The sequence below is a fragment of the Mandrillus leucophaeus genome, unplaced genomic scaffold (genome assembly GCF_000951045.1).
Source record: "Mandrillus leucophaeus isolate KB7577 unplaced genomic scaffold, Mleu.le_1.0 Scaffold613, whole genome shotgun sequence".
In the NCBI taxonomy this organism is placed as follows: domain Eukaryota; kingdom Metazoa; phylum Chordata; class Mammalia; order Primates; family Cercopithecidae; genus Mandrillus; species Mandrillus leucophaeus.
The window spans coordinates 228,546-240,546 of NW_012106620.1; positions in this window are offsets into that span (position 1 = coordinate 228,546).

Genomic DNA, 12,001 nt, shown 5'->3' on the forward strand with positions numbered 1-12,001 from the left:
TGAATAAATGTTCCATAGAAAATGATATGCATATTCAGAATAATAAAAGAAGACAAATAATTTTTTAAAGAAAAAAATGAAGAAGATTACATAATTGTTTGAGATTATTATCTTTGGCTACAAAGGTTAATAACAAAAGTAAGGTCAGTCTAAAGTTGCACAAGCAGTTGCTGGGCAGATGTTCTTCCAGTAGTATTTTTGTGTAAAGTTGAAATGGCCTTTGTACAAGGTAGTGTTTTTTGCAGTTTTTTGTGGTGCTTTTTGTTTTCAGTTATTTATAAGTGAGAACTCTTCTCTTTATGGACTTCCCCAGCTCTATTGAAGGGTTCTTTGTTTGTTTGTTTTTAACAAAAGTGACTCTGGTTTTGATCCTGACAACTTTCACAAATACATTCATGATTAAACTTTTCAGAATCATACCAGAGGTTATTCACCGTAACTTGAAGCATTCTGTCCCCCATGTACACTGGTGAGCTGCCCCGGGCTTTACTGTATCCTAGAAAGTGTATTACTGCCCTGTTCTTACCTTGATGCAAATGTCTTATTTTTTATTCCATTAGTCATTGTACATTATTAAGAAAACTTTAAATCATAACTTAGCCATTGCAGTGTTCTGCTTCCTCAATAATTAATTTTTCTAGTTTCTTCTTACCCCAAGATTAGCTCCTGTATAGCTATTTCACAGAGCCCTGTTTAAGTGTCCAACATATTTAATTTAATGATTTTGCTGTTTCAAGGATAATAAACTCAAATGCCTTTAGGAAGTTTACCTACTTATGTGAAGCTCCAATGTGTAAGTTAGTGAATGAAGAATGTATAGCTCTTCTGTATATTTAAATACAACAATAACGTTACTTTCAGTAATGGTGCAATAACTTCTTTTTTGTTGTTGTTGTTGTTGAGACGGGGTCTTGCTCTGTCACCCAGGCTGGTATGCAGTGGTGAGATGTCGGTTCACTGCAACCTCCACCTCCTCGGTTCAAGTGATTCTCCTGCTTCGGCCCCCTGAGTGGCTGGGATTACAGGCGCACTCTACCATGCCGAGCTAATTTTTGTATTTTTAGTAGAGAGGGGGTTTCACTATGTTGGCCAGGCTGGTCTCGAACTCCTGACCTTGTGATCCACCTGCCTTGGTCTCCCAACATTCTGGGATTATATGCGTGAGCCACCAGACTCGACCAATAACTTCTTTCAATGAAATCTTCCACTGAGAACAAACAGGAAATCATAAAAAATGTTTTTCAAAATTTGTTTAAAACCATTGTGAAACAACTAACAAAACAAGAACCTTTGGGGTTAAGACTAGGAGAGAAGAAAAACAAAGGAACTGAGCCTGATATCTGACACAATTTTTCACTTGTGGAATTTGCATTTTGATTGTGGTGCTAAATGGCTGAGAAGTTAAGAAACACTTTGACAATTTCACTTGACTGAGTGGAGAAGCTTGGAATTTAGAGTTTGACCAGGAGAAGAAGCCATGTTAATAATGTCATATATTTGGATAGGTACCTGAAAGACAACACAGAGTAAAGAAGAGTAAAGAAGTCCTAAGAGTAAAGAAGTCACTTTGAATCTTTTCAATTCATGACTGAATTAATGTGATCCAAACCAAGTCTATCTGTCTTATGGGATAAAAAGATACATACTTTTGGGGGAAGTTAACACCATCCAGAGAATGAAATTTTTGTTATGGTGTTTCTATCGCAATGTCTATAATGTAATGTTAAAAAGTAATGAAACATACAAAAAAGCAAGGACTGATGAAATGTTAATGGAAAAAATAAAAGAAACAATGAAGACAGGTATATAAGGGATCAAATAGTAATCACACACTTGACTTTTAAAAAGGTGTGATTAATAAGATAAAAAATGGCACATAAGCAAAAAAAAAAATTAAATGGAAATAAAGGGTTTAATAGTGGATAAGAGGAAACTGAAGGAGTAATTGCTAACCTGTAATATGGGTTTGAAGAAAATTGCCTGACTGAAGCAAATATATAAAATAATAGAAAATTAGAAGGATAAGATATATCAATATGCTGAAAAGGAAAAACGGGTGATTAATTGGTGCCCAAGGAGAATAAGAATAAGTAGAGAAGAACAAATATTTAAAATGATAATGATTGAGATATTTTTAAAACTGCTAATATCTAGCCACAGATTCAAGAGACACTTTGATCTTCAAGTAGAACAAATACAAAACAAAAAGTCAAAAAATATTAAAAATAAAATTAAAATAATATACTTATAAGTCTAAAAACCAAAGGCAAAGAGAAAATTTTAAAAGCATTTATTCAAAAAGGCATACTGACTTCAAAGACTGACAGCTGACTTCTTAACACAAACAATAGAAGGTAGGCAGTAATTATTTAGGTGGATTTACTTTAAAATAATATAATACCACTATGTAAGGGATAAAAAGTGATTTTTTTTTTCTCACCCTTTGGCTGATTCATGACTGATGTTCTTATAACAAAAGAAAAATTAATAAGACAGTAACATGCATTTTTGTTTAATATAAGTTTTATGTGACTTGGAAACCTTCACAGACTCAAATAAACAACAAAATCTGTGTTATTTTTATGCTATTTCATAAAGAAGTGTATAATTGTAAGGAAATATGATTAAACAAAAAGGATGTGATATAATCTAATAAACTAGAGGAAGTTTACCTGTTTGTACAAAATTTACTCTGTGTCCCTGAGTCTTCAGAGATAAGGGCATTTTTTCTCTTTTGAGTATAGGAAGGGTGTCTGTGACATGACAGTCTTATAATCAACTTTAGAAGTAGGTCAGATAAATATTTTATGGGTTGCTTTAGGGAAAAAGTGCAGAGGATCAGAGAGACTTTTCTACATCTGCTCTTTACTCAAATGCCAATGAGCCATGTTTTGGGGTAGCATTTTCTGAACCCTATCAACTACATCTATGAAACCTAGGATCTTCAGGTTCAAAAGCAAATGTTCTTTCTACCACAATGTTTTTGCCTTAAAATTCATTTATGTATGATCTCTTTTTCTGGCAAAAATTTTCTTTAAGCCCAAACTTTGTCTCATTTTAGACACCATATTTCTTGAATACATATTTTTAAATCCCTGTGTTATCTTCCTTACTAGATCATGTAAATGAAACACTTCATTGATAGGATACACTAGCATGTCTCGAATGTCTATAATAAAAATTATAATGTAGTAAGAATGTTTTATATATTAATGTGATCTAATAGAAAGAGCTTAAGTTTTATATATAAGTGGAAATAAACATCCTTGGCCTTATGGCTAATTCAATGTATCTGGGTATGCTAGTTTTTATTTAGGAATTTTACTTTCTTTGTTTTAAATTGTAAATTTTTTAGAAAATAAAATGCACATGTGATGTAAGTGTTTTGTTTTTCCTATCAATTGTTAACAATATTCTATCAACTAGTTTCTTTGTTTATAAAATTATATTACTATTAATTTTCTAAATTTAAAAAATGAAATTATTTTAGGTTTATTATATTCTTCCTTTTGTTTGTAAAAGAAATGCATTTTATTATAAAATGTGCACATTCAACCAATGTTCTGAAGCATTTTCTTATTTTTTTTTTTGTAGTTTTGAATCTTACATTTAGTTTTTGGTCCAATTTGAGTTGATTTTTATATACAGTGAGAGGTAGATGCCTAGTTTTATTCTTCCGCATCTGGATATTCAATTTTCTAAGTACCATTTGCTGAAGAGACTCTCCTTCCCTAGTGAGTTTTCTTGGTGTCTTTGTCAAAAATGAGTTGGCTGAAACTAAATAAATCAATTTCTCAGCAATCTTATTGGATATTTATATAGAGGAAAGGAAATCAGTATATTGAAGAAACATCTGTGACCTGTATTTATTGCAGCAATATTCACAAAAGACAAGCTATAAAATCAACCTAAGTGTCCAACATCAGATGAATGAATAAAGAAAATATCGCTTATATACACAATGGAATACTATTCAACCATTAAAAATAGAATGAAATCCTGTCACCTGCAGCAACATACATGAAACTTGAGGACATTATGTTAGATGAAATAAGACGGGAAGATAAACGTTGTATGTTCTTACTCATGTGGAAGCTAAGAATGTTGATCTCATGGAAGTTAAAAGTTGAACAGAGAGTACTAGAGGCTGGGGAAGGTAGGATGAAGGGGGGATAGGAGAGCTTTGTTACAATACAAAATTACAGCTAGATAGTAGGAATAAATTCTGTGTTCTATGCCACTGTAAAATGATTATAGTTAACAGTAATTCATCGTATAAGTTCAAATAGCTAGAAGGAGGATACCAAATTTCCTCAACAGAAAGAAATGATAATGTTTGATATAATAAATATGTTCACTACCCAGATCTGCTTACTATACATTATATGCATCAAAACATCACTATGTCTCCCATAACTATGTCCAATTATTATATATTAATTAAAAATAGGCAAGAAAACAAAATGAGAAGAAATTATCAGAATCAATTATTTCTGACCCTGAAAATAAACAACCATGTAGAAGCATTTATTCAAGAAAAATGCCTCAGTCTCGGTTGGTAACAACTGTGATTGTTGTGGCATTTTAACTTGACTTAGGCCCATCTCCTACTCCCCAGAGAACCTTGACAAATAGCAGCTAATCTTCCTAGTGTTGTAGGGAGGAGAATGGAACCTCATTCTTAAATGCGGTGGCTCAAAATTACAATCCCAGCACTTTGGCAGGCCAAGGAGGGCTGATCTTCTGAGGTCAGGAGTTCGAGACCAGTCTGGGCAACATAGTGAAACGCCATCTCTACTAAAAATACAAAACGTTAGCCAGGCCTGGTGGTGCAAGTCTGTAATCTCATCTACTTAGGAGACTGAGGCAGGAGAATTGCTTGAACCTAGAAGGTGGAGGTTGCAATGAGCCGCGATCATTCCACTGCACTCCAGCCTGGGTGATAGAGTGAGATTCCCTCCTTGTCAAGAAAAAATAAAAAAATAAAAAAAAAAAGAAGGAACGTGACCTCATTCCCCCTAATTGTCCTTATTTGACCTGCTTGATGGCTCCCAGGGAGACTCCACTGAAAAGACTTATCTTTATTTGAACTGCATTCAAGGCTAAAAGCCTCTCCCTAGGGAACATTTGTCGCAAACATTTAGAGGCAAATATTTTAATGCCACAGCTGCCTGAAGAAATGGATAACAATTAAGGTCAAAAACAGACTAACCAAAAAGCTAAAAAAAAATAAAAATAAAAATAAAAAGATGGGGAAAGAGATGTCCACAGGGACTTTGAAAATCTCAGACATGTTCTCTGCAATATAGAAGGTATGTACATTTGTCAGTTGTGTGCATGCTCAAGAAATATCTGTGAAAGCTCTAAGCTCTCATCTTTGAACTGCAGACTCTGTGCAAACAGAAAGTAAGGGCTAAGGAAGAGTTAGAAACTGCCTAGCTGAGTATTGGAAGCATGTTCCAACACAAACACACAGGGTCTCTTCAGCAAAGACTGAGATTTATGCAAGAAAGTCTTTATGAAATTTTCTGTCCAACCTGGCAGCTAAACCAATTGTATAGCAACTTCAGTGGCCACAAATGATGATAATAATAATGATATATAATTAAAAACAGATTTAACATAATTATTTCAGAAAAGCTACTGAAAAATTAATGACTATGACAAGGAGCAACAACAACAAATCCTGCTTCAGTGAGAAGAGGAGGATTTGATTTTTTGAGCTGTCATATTTTTTAAATGTCTATATTTCAATAAAAATTAATGATATGTGAAAAAGCAAGGAAGTTTGGCCCATACACTTTGAAAAAGAAGCAATGACAGAAAATACCTTTGAGGAAGCCCAGATATTGGACTTACTAGACAAAGACTTTATATTGGCTATTTTATTTTATTATTTTTATTTTTTGAGGCAGTCTTGCTCTGTCGCCCAGGCTGGAGTGCAATGGCACCATCTCAGCTCACTGCAACCTCAGCCTCTCAGGTTCAAGTGATCTTCCTGCCTCAGCCTCCTGAATAGATGAGATTATAAGCATCCTCCACCACGCCTGGCTAATTTTTGTATTTTCAGTAGAGCTGCCCACCACCATGCTGGTCTAATCTTTTTACTTTTAGCAGAGAGGTCTTGAACTCTTGACCTCAAGGGATCTGCCCGCCTCAGCCTCCCAAAGAGGTGGGATTATAGGCATGAGTCACCACGGCTGGCCACGAGAAGATAACCTTGAATGGAGCAAGAGAGAAGCAACTTATCTATAATATTATTGTTGCCCACTGCACAGATAGAACTGATTTACTGAGACAGCAATATTGCAGTAGAGAAAGAGTTTAATATATATAGAGTCAGCTAGGCAGAAGACTGGAGTTTATTACTCAAATTAGTCGTCCCTCAAAATTTGGAGACTTTTTTTTTTTTTTAAAGTTTAATTTGGTGGCAGGAGTTTAGGGAATAGGTGCTGCTAATTGGTTGAGGATAAAAATAGCAAAGGTGTGGAAAGTGGTCCTTGTGCACTGAGTGAGCTTCTGGGTGGGGCCACAGGACCAGTTGGGTCAAGAATCACAGGTCCGGGTTAGAGACAGTCAGTTCCCAGAAATGCAAAAGTCCGAAAAACACCTCAAAAGAGCAATTTTAGTTTCTACAATAATGACGTTCTCGATAGTAATAATTAGGGAACTTATGCATCTTGTGACCTCCAGAATAATGGTAGTTATCATTAACTACATCTATGTCTTGGCAGAATTAAGGCCCCTCTCATAATCCTAACCTTGAAGGCTTTCATTAGTTTTACAAAGGTGGCTTTGGTCTCTGAAGGAGATAGTTTTGGGAAAGGCTATTATCATCCTTACTGTAAGGTTAAACTATAAACTAAATTTCTCTCAAAGTCAGCTTGGCCTATACTTAGGAACGAACAAGGACAGCTTCGAGGTCAGCTAGAGGGTCAGCTAAAAGCAAGAGGGAGTCAGGTGTGTCAGATTTCTCTTACTGTCATAATTTTCCAAAGCTTGCTTCAAAAAGATTATACAACGGAACCAAGTGAAATTTATTCCAGGAAAGCAAACCTGGTTTAAAATGTAAAACTCATTCTATTTAATATAGCATATTAATAGAATAACAAGTCAAGAAACAACACAATTATCTCAATAGACCCAGAAAAAGCATTTGCATGGGTATTTCTAATCTCGCCTTATAGTCAGATAACTGGTTCATCTTTCCCCCCTGCCACTTTTTTTTTCCAGGCTTGAATAACCAGTCTTTTTCTTCTCTTTCTTTTTTTTTTCTTTAAGAATTGGCAGATAATGTAGTTGACAAAGGTTTTATTACTGGAAATACGTCCTCATCCAGACCCTAAGATAGGGTTCTTGGATCCCAAGCAAGAAATAATTCAGGATGAGTCCACAGGGCAAAGTAAAGCAAGTTTATTAAGAAAATAGAGAAATAAAAGAATAGTCACCCCACAGAGCCGCACCGAGGATTTCTGGTTGCCTATTTTTATGGTTATTTCTTGACTATATGATAAACAAGGGGTGGGTTATTCATATCTCCCCTCACTAGACCATATAGAGCAACTTCCTGATATTGCTATAGGATTTGTAAACTGTCATGGTGCTCGTGGGAGGGTAGCAGCAAGGATGACCGGAGTTAACTCTCATGGCCATCTTGGTTTGGGTGGGTTTTAGCCAGCTTCTCTACTGCAACCTGTTTTATCAGCAAGGACTTTATGACCTGTATCTTGTGCAGACCTCCTATCGCATCATGAGACTTAGAATGTCTTAACCATCTGAGAATGAATCCCACCAAGTCCCAGCCTCGTTTTACCTAGCTCCTATTCAAGATGGAGTTGCTCTGGTTCACCTGCCTCTGAGAGTTTGAAAAGAGGAGTTTCAGTTAACCTAGAGGTTCCATGAGAGAGGCAAAGTCAAATGGAAGAAGAAGACAAGACTAATCCTCATAATTGTTTTATTTATTTATTTATATATTTTCTGAAATTCTTCCAAGTCTATGAGACAGGTTTGGACACGGACTTTTATACTGGATTTGAAATTCCCACCACAGAAATATTCTTTATTCTCTAAGAGATTGGTTGATTATTATTGCCGAAATGAAGCCCTTGAAGGTTTCCTCTGTTGCAGAAATAGTCCAGGCCAAAGGGAGTGGGTCCATCAGAAGGCTGGTATAAAAGTGAATAATTTATTTTCTAATAACCTGGCAGTTTAGAGTAAAGATAGACATGTCAGTGCACAGGGTTCTTTAGTTTTGAACTCCTCAGTCTTCACTTAAAATATATTTAAGAAGGTCTGTAGCTGTTCTAGCTACAAAGACATGGAACTGTTTGCTTTCTCCGAGGAGTTTATCCACTATTGTCACTGTAATCATAAGTTATTTTTGGTAAGGTTTACCCCTTTCTCCAGAAAAGCACAAGTTCTGAGTTCATAAGTCTTATAGGTGAAATCGGTTGGAGTTCCCGACGGAGGAGTTCTAGACTCCTTAGATCCATATAAGCCCATGATTTCCTGTCTTTGTGAAACCATACTTACCTAAGACATTCCACTGGACCCAGTTCAATTTGTGTTATGATTCTGAACCCATTCCAAAAAGAAAATGCTCAAATAAAGTCAAAAAATTCAAATACATCAGCTTGCAAAGTTTGAATGTGAGAGGAACTTACCCATGACCTTCAGTTGCTATGAGAGAGCAATGAGCACAATGGATCCAGTGGGTGCTTTCGCTTGGGTTGTGCTCCCAGGGGTTGCTGGAGGCCTACTTTGGATCTCTTTTATGATATTAAACTGTAAAATATAACTTTAGACAAATTAAAATTAAAATAATTTATTTGGGCAAATAACAATTCACGAATTTGGGCATCATTCAGAACCAGAAGATTTTCAGAAACTCTGACCAGCAGTGAGAGCACTAATATTTTATGGGTTGAGCACAGATGCATAGTAGAAAAATGACCTAACTGGCTACTTCTAGGCATCTATACTATTTGGGCATGGTGTGGTTAGTTGGCTGATTATAATTGGTTAAAGCCTGGCTCTTTGTGATTGGCTGAAACCTGGTTATTTTTAAAATATAAGTATGTATATTATAGTAAGTAAGTATAGTATAGTATTCACTATATATTATAAGTGTAAATATATAATATATAACAATATAGTTATATATCTTACTGTATGTATATATTATATATAATATGTATTATATATATACATATTATCTACATTATATATATATGTATATCTCCTCCTAGATTAGATTTCAGTCTGTTTATGTATTAAATTAGGTTGCAGGGTTTTTTAATATGGAAACTCAAGGTACAGAGACAGCCACAGGCTAAGGGCATCCTGCTGATTTAATTTAACAAGGATAAGCAACAAAAGAATAAATAGATAAATTAAAATGTATTAAAATTAAAAACATTTTATTTGTCAAAGGTGCTATCAAAAATGTGAAAAGACGATCTCCATAGAATGGGAGAAATATTATAAATGTGATATCTGGGAAGAGTACAGTAACCGTAATATATAAAGAACTCCTAAAACTCAAAAATTAAAAAAAGAAGTAGAAAATGGGCCAAGTATTAGAACAAACATTTCTGCAAAACAGTTATACAAATAAACAATAAGTACATGAAAAGGTGCTCAGCATCATTAAGGTATCACTTTATGCAAAAGTACATTAAGGTATCACTTTCTACCTTATAAAACCACTATAATTACAAAACAAACATACAAGTAGAAAAGAACAAGAGTTGGCAAAGATGTGGAGAAATTGGAAACCTCCTACACTACTGATGAGAATATTAAATTGTGCAGCTACTGTGAAAAAGCTTGCCTATTCCACAATATGTTGAACAGCAGTTGCAACTCTGGGCATATCCTGAAGAGAATTGAAACCATATGCTTACACAAAACTTGTATATGAATGTTGATGTACAAGCAGTGTTATTCATAATAGCCAAAAAGTAAATACAATCCAAATGTTCCTTAGCTGATAAATGGCCAAACAATATGTGATACATTGATACAATGAGATATTATTCAGCCATATAAAGTTGTTAAGTATCGGTACATGACACCGTGTGGACCAACCTTGAAAACAATATTCTACAGGAAAGAAACCAGGCATAAGAAGTCACACACCGTATTATTCTTTTCATGTGAAATGTGGAGACAGTGTATGTATATAGAGACATAAAGCAGAATAACACAGATGCTCCTTGACTTATAATGGGCTTATGTCATGATAAACGCACTGTAAGTTGAAAATATCTTCAGTCAAAAATGCATTTAATATGCCTTATCTAATGAACTCATACCTTAACCAAACCTACCTTAAACATGCTCAGAATCCTTACATTAGTACTAACTGGGCAGAAGCATGTAACAAAAATACTATTTTTATAATAATGTGTTGAATATCTAATGTAATTTATTGAATACTGTACTGAAAGTGAAAAAGAAAATGGTTGTATGGGTACTTGAAGTTTTGTTTCCACTGAATGCATATTGCTTTCACATTATTAAAAAGTCAAAAAATTGTAAATGGAGCCATTGAAAGCCAGGGACCACCTATAGTTGCCAGGGGCTGGGAGAGAGCTGGGGGAGTGGAGAGTGTCTGTTAATGACTTTTGAATTTCTTTTGTCTTTTGAGGATGATAACGTTCTTGAATTAGATAATAATGATGGTTGCACAACTCTGTGAATATATTAAAACTCCCTAAATTGTACATTTTAAAGTTGTGAATTTTACGAGTATGAATTACATCTCAGTTAAAAATAGAAGAAGAAAGAGAGGTAAGATTGAAAAATGGGAGTTTGTCAAATTAAAAAAGAAAATTTTGGATAAGATTAAGGAGTTGGAATTTATTTTTGATACTAGGTATTCTTTAAAAGATTTTAAGCAGGAAAAATTTTGTTTTTAGCCAGAGAGTAGTTCATTGGAGATCTGAAACAAGAACTATAGGTATTCAGGAGAGAGAACAACCTAGAAAAGAACAAGAACAAATATAGAAAAATAGAGCTAGCTAGATTTGGAAATAGAGGGTTGACCTGATGAAAAAACATATCACTTTGGTCTATAAACCAAACATGTGAGTAGAGGACATCTTGAGTCATTAATTTATAATAAAATATTATAAATAATTGAGTATTTTGAATTATGTGGAGTAATTAAGTCATATTGATAAAATTAGCACATGCCAAAATGTCTTACTTTTTAAAATGTTTTAACACAGAGCTCAAGTGAAATGCAATAAATAACCAACTCTTATGTATCACAAATAATTATTAAAATATATTTTCTTCAGTGTTAGCAAATAACTAAGCATCACGTTTTGCAGATTTACAGAGGAATCACAGCTTCTTAAATTAATATTCATAAATATTTAAATGATATTTGACTATTAATTCGGCGAGGGCAGAAACTGTAGCTCCAGTGTCCAATTATGTGACTGCTTCATCAAAGATATTTTATTTAAAACATTGTTGAATACTAAAATATATAATAAATGTTATGCTTGAGTTAATAATTGTAATAACTAACATTTATCTAGCACTCCCTATGTCCTGGGTGTTATGACAAGGACTTTGAAAGTATCATCACATTTATTTCCTTCAACCATACCATAAAGTTTTTTAAAAATACTATTATTAATCTTCATTTTACAGTGAGGCAACTGAAGCTTGAAGAAATTAAATGACTTGTTCAATGTCACATAGACAAGGACTCAGGGCCAGGGTGAGGCTTGTGAGACAGGGCTGTACAACAACAGGGTAAGTTCCAGTCTTTAAAAGTTTCATATTTTGTTCATTGTGGGGTGGTTTATTGCATCAACTTCAATTTTTAAAATATTACATGAAAATAATATTTATTTTGATTATTGGGTGTATTAGTTTGTTTTCAGGCTGTTAATAAAGACATACCCAAAACTGGTTAACATATAAAGGAAGGAGGTTTAATTGGGTCACAGTTTGCAGGGCTGAGGAGGCCTCAGGAAACTTA